This window comes from Choloepus didactylus, chromosome 12 (genome assembly GCF_015220235.1).
Source record: "Choloepus didactylus isolate mChoDid1 chromosome 12, mChoDid1.pri, whole genome shotgun sequence".
Taxonomy (NCBI): domain Eukaryota; kingdom Metazoa; phylum Chordata; class Mammalia; order Pilosa; family Megalonychidae; genus Choloepus; species Choloepus didactylus.
Window position 1 is genome coordinate 71,272,286 of NC_051318.1, and position 6,177 is coordinate 71,278,462.

General features: G+C 35.5%; 1 pseudogene; it reads right to left on the reverse strand.

Moving 5' to 3' along the window:
* Positions 1–5,609: 5,609 nt before the first annotated feature.
* LOC119507475 lies at positions 5,610–5,919 on the reverse strand (annotated as a pseudogene).
* Positions 5,920–6,177: the final 258 nt, after the last annotated feature.

Below are 6,177 nucleotides of genomic sequence, written 5' to 3' on the forward strand. Positions count from 1 at the left end.
TATGATATATATTGAATTAGCATTACAAGGATGTATAAGACAGTATTATGACTCGTTCATATCATTATAATTTAGGAAAGTAGATGAAAACTTTACACGACTGCAACATAAAGCAATGAGTTATTTTCAATACAACTCAAGGGAGGGAAAAGATAAAAACTGGTGAAAATTTTATGGAGGATTTGGTTGAATCTTAGAAGATGGGAAAATTTTTTATGTCAGAAAAGACATGGGAGGAAGAGCAGTTCAGAAGGATGGAACACTGACATGGGCAAAAACACAAAAGAAGTATCTGAAAAAGAGGAAGTCAATAGTTTGTGATAGGAGTGAATAGTTGGGGAAAGAAACAAATGAGAAGAAAGAGGAAAAAAAATATGGGGAGGAAAAATAGTAAAAGCCCTTGAAAATTTGATGAAAGAAATTAAGAAAAAATTTGTGAATACGGTGGTGGTGTCACCAAAGCAAGTCTATAGAAGATTAATTATGCCATTAGGAGACTGTCATAGTATTCCAAATGAGTAATGAGTAAGACATATGTTAGGGCCAGTGCAGTACAGAGAGACAAGAATAAAAATAAGCAGTAATAGCCGATATTTTTAGAAGTGCACATTCTTTGAGGAACACCAATACACACATGTTAAGGAGTTTAGATAAGTTTTTGGTTCATAATGATGATTATAAAATATTTTACCTCCTTTTAATAAAATGGGCATCAGAAAGCTTAAATAATAGATATACCTTCACTGACCTAATAAGTGTCAGTATCAGCAAATTCATATCAATCTAACTTCACAGTTCAAATGATGTCCATAAAATCATTCTCTCTTCATCTAAACTGCAAAAAATCTATATTAAATTCTTATACTATTCTAGGAAAACATTATGCTGCCTCTTGTTTTAATAGAATAGACTTCATGCCATAAAACAAAACAAAACAAAAACAAAAACAGAAACTAACAAACAAAAATCATGGTAATTAAGAACATATGAACACTTAGGCCCTAGGTAGAATATAATTTGGCTAATAGCTCTCAGTACTGGAGAGCAAGAAGTGCCTTTCTAAATACATAGTATTCTCAAATATTTATCAGTCCTATTCCTGTGGAAGTAACTGTGATCTCACACATTTCTCTGTTTATTTATTTATTATTTAAAAAGTCATGAACATATTAAATATCTGACATCACAGAACATGATTATATGAAGATACCACTCATACATCCACATACATTTAAAATGTTAATGTTAAAATTTGCTTTATTTAAAACAAGACCTCTGTCAAACTCAGCACATGAATAGCAGCAGCTAATGTGTCCCTGAGTTAAGGGTAAAGCTTCCACATACTTTACAGACTGAAGCCTGAGGATGTGATTCAGTGTAAAACTTGTTTAGCAGGACTGATGAGATATTGACTGGTACCTCCCTGCTTCACAGGGTCTTTATTTTGTACCCTACACTGATGATAATGCATAAAAATTGAGGAATATTATCCCTGACAATGTGGGAATAGGAAATCCTCTGATAAAGAAAATTCTGAACTTGGTCACTTTGTCAACTCAATATTTACATGATAAAGAACACACTTGCTGCATAACAATTTTAGAACAATTACGTTTTAACAAAAGCAATTGTTTTTAATAAATTGTTAATATATTCAGTTTTTTTAAAATTATCAACTAAAATTAACAAATTATTAACTTGTAAAAATCATTCTCAGTAATTTAATATTTTGTTAGCTAATGTTGATCAGTTTTATAGCTCTAAGTTTTTTGTTGAGGAGCAAACTCCATTTCATGGGAAACCATGCCTATGTATTTAGGTTACACTATGATTAAAGATATTTTTAAATCTTTACTTTTAAAGATATTTTGTAACATTAGATTTTTTCCTTGTAACATATTAATACTTTATTTTAAAGATAAAAAATTATTTGTCTTACGTAAGTTTCATTAATTTTTATGCTCTACATTAACATTATAATTAATCTAGTTTCATTTAGAAAAACAAAAGAGGGAACTTTTAGAACAACTAATGATTTGTTATTGGTAGCTGTTTGTACTATTTGCTTTTCACTCTAATCAAGACTATGATTAAATCTGAAACTTTTACTTTATTGAAATATACCTATGTATATGTGGTGTGATAAATTAAATAATACAGACTGTAAGAGGTGAAGACAGTGGATTCCTATTATTCACAGTAGTTATGTTGTATAAAGTCACTCCAAACATGGAATTAGCTATTATGGAACCACTGCTCTAGAGAAATACCAGGTTAGGTTCCTGTGAAACTCTGGTCACAGTATTTTGTCAAACAATCAATACATAACATTGCTTTTCGTCTGTTTTTATTTAAAGACATCTTATTTGATACATATCATCAATTAATTAACATTGAACCCATATCTAATTCATATAACTCATGCCTGAACAAAGCTTATCTAACACTTGCATTTTCTCTCTGAGGTACATCATAGCCTTCTCCTGCTTAGCAACACTCAATAGCACTTCATTAATACACTCAGTGGCCATTTTAAACAACAGAAACAACCCCTCCCCAAAAAAAAAATAATCCCACAAAATTGGGGAAAAGATGTCACTAAGTATACTGTGAAAAGAACATTTGTCTACAATATGAAAGTCGAAGCAAGAATGCAGACCCTAACCTTGCTTGAATTCAGCTGGGTGACATGGTGGGTGACTCAATTTTTGGGAGCTCTGCGCATGCCTGTGAATGCCCATAAAAGTTTGGAGTTACAAATCAATGTTTCCCAGTAGGCAAATTTGCAAATATGAAACCCAGGGATAAGGAGGAATATATACTATTTTTTTTTAATTCATTAACCACCCAAACTGAGCAATACTTTTTGGACACACAAGTAAAAACTTAATTCATACATAATTACTCCCAGAGAAAAAACTTTACCTTTTCATCAAAAAATGGAAGCTGTTTACTAAAAAGCTATTTCACTCTGTGTGTGTGTGTGTGTGTGTGTGTACACGTGTGTGTGCGCACGTGTAGGGGGTAGAGGTATAGTGAAACTCACTACATTGGAATTTTCTGACTAGAGTTTACTTTTTTCCCTCTAGATTTTTCCAAAGAAAACAAACAGAAAAAATTTTAATAATAAAAGAAGTAAAATTGCATGAGAAATTTTTGATATGCCTGAGAGAATAGTCTGTATTCAAGTACTCCATTCTTATTAATGTGCAAATAAAGTGCTAATGAAGCTTATCTATTCCTTAAAGAAGGAGCTAGAGGAACTTCACTTTGCAGCTCTTAGCAATTGTTTGGAATGGATGAATACAATAGTGATGATACTGTATTGTTTCAAAAATCCCTTAATTCAATTTACATTTTAAATTTGAACAAGCAGACCTACAGTCTAATTTGGAGATTTTAGTTTACTACAAGGAGGTGGCTAAAGAGATAATATCTATTAAAAATAAAATTTGTTATTGGAAGTTTATAGACAATAAAAATGTATGACAGTGTGGAATGGGGTTCTAACATTTTTTGCATAAATAATTATACTGAATCTAAAATAAGGAGGCTATAGTTTGAATAGTAATAACGGTTGTTAAACCCACTGTCACAACTCAGTTTATCCCTGGGACCAAGAACACACCAGACACAGAGTCAGCCGTGAGTTTAATAAGACTGACTTACAGGAGTTATGATTCCATGGGAGCAGCTGGCTGAGAAAGATGGAAGTCAGTGCTCCGCAAAAGGAGGGGTGCTAGGGAGTGGTTTATAAGGGTTAGGACAAGGTGGGGGTGTGAGAACATAGTTTCAGCAGGGTCTCGTGACATAAGAGTGTGGAGATTGTTATAAACAGCCATCATGGGAGAGGAGTTTCAATGCTTTGTTAACAATACATTTTTTCCTCCCCTGGGGAGGTCTGATGACTTTTGACATTTGTCCTGGTCAAGTACACAGCTACATGAAATCACTATGGAGGGGAGGGAACCTGGGCGCTGGGCCCCCACATCAATGTTTGCTATAAAGTTTCCCACTCAGTTTCTTTGTGCAAGGTAAAACAGTATATGAAATATATGTGAATCCGCCTCTTTTTGTTACAAGAAATAGAGTCCTTTGTCCCTTCCTCTCAAAGAGCCTCAAAATCATAGAGCCATCTTATAGCAGTTGAATAGCTTGAGACTAGAAGGCAAGAACTTATGATCAGGAGTAAGTGTAAGGAAATGAAGGACATCAGAACTGTCCCAGAATACAGTCCCAGGATATAAAAGAGAAGAATAAAGAAACTGTTTAACTTTCCTCCTGCTTTAGGACCCTGCTGAGCATGGGAGTTGAATCATGTCCACTCCAAAAAGAGATATGTTGAAGTCCTAACCCCAATACCTCAGAAGCTGAGAATGTGTCCTTATTTGGAAATAGGGCATTGCAGAGTTTAGGTCCTACTGGAGGAGAGCAGGCCCCTAATCCAAAATGACTATTGTCCTTCTAAGAACAGGAAAAGAGAGAGACAGGGTTAATGCCACATAGTGGAAGTGCTGCAGTTGCAAACAATAATGGAATGCTAGAGATTGTTGGCAAACCACCAAAACTGAGGGGCAGACAAGGAAGTTTCCTAACCCACAGATATCAGAGGGTATACTGTTCCACTGACACCTTGGTTTCAGACTACCAGCCCCCAGAACTCTGAGACAATAAATTTCTGTTTTTTTTTTAAGCCATTCCGTTTGTGGCACTTTGTTATGCTGCAGACCTAAGAAACTCAGACTAGGGTGGAAAAAAAGGGAATACTGGAAAGAACATCTTTTCTTTTCTCGTTGTCTAGAAACTTTGGTCCTCCCTTCTTTGCTACTCATCAAATCCTCTTTCATTTATTGTTATTTATGAAAGTAAGCTTTATTACATCAAGTAATAAATACAAACAAAGATGCAAATAATTTTAGTCATTTTTTTTTCCAGAAATTTTGATCAACTTACAGGAAACATAAAATCTACATAAAATCTCAGTATAAAATTTTTCAGAGGTCCTTCTTAGGTATGATAGGTTGCTCTTCTGTATTTATAACTTGTGCACCTTTTAACTGACTTCAAAGCACTAATAGTCATACAAATATTTAAGCAAAACAGAAATTACATTAAGCAGAATCTACACTGTACTAAGTAAAGTGTGTTGTCAATATTTACTAAAAACAGAACCCTTAGAGTTATATTAGTGTAGGAAAAGGAACAAAGGACAATTTAAGTAACATAAATAAATTCAAAAGAAAAGATTAAAGTGAGATACTGGTAGCTTGGAGGAAAATTAAAGTTTGATGTAAGATAAGTAACTTTTCTGTGTGTGTGTGACTGTGTGTGTGTGTGTGTGTGTGTGTGTGTGTTTTAATCAGTGCTTAAGGAAAAAAAATACAGGTTCTTCATAACAATTTAAAACACAAATCTTAATCAACTGCAAAATCTCTTCTCAAGCTTAAAGTCTGTAAGGTCAGAGCCTAGCGAACCATGGGAGGGAAAAGGGGAGAAATAAAAACAAACTGTTAACATTTTGAAAACAAGTTTCATCTGAACAGGGGAGATAAACTGTAACTTCTCTCGTCTGGTAAAAAGATGGAAAGCCTTCAAAGCTAACAAGGCAGCTAAGATCTAGCATTCCATTCTGCTTCAGCCATGCACTCCTGGACTAGTCCTCTATCATGAATGATGCCTCGTTTTAGTCTCTCCATTGCACTCTTGCTCCCTGCTAGATGGGTCTCATTTCTTTTCCCAACTCTTTGATGATGACCAGCTGCTCTTTGCTTTGGGGTACCTGGCTGTTCCCAGTCCCTTGAATGTAGCCAAGGGATGGTGACCCATAGCCATGCCATAGCTGGCAATATTGTGAGGGTGTTGCCATGATGGTAGAAGGTGAGTGGATACTTCCAGCCATGATGAGGGAGCAGCGGGCACATGTGCATTCGAGTTCAGTTCTTATGACTTCCTTACTGGGGTGGTGGGGAGGTGGAGATAGGACTAGGCTGCTGGGAAGTGATGAGGAGGCCCCATGGCCAGGTCCCTTGCCCATCCATGCCCCTGCGGGGCTCTCAGGCACTTTAGGTTGTTGACAGCTCATGCCACACCAGCAAATATGGCTGTCTGAATCCTTTCCTATTTGGATTTGCTCCTTGTTCTGTATCACTTCCCTATTGGGGAGATGCCTCTCCAGAG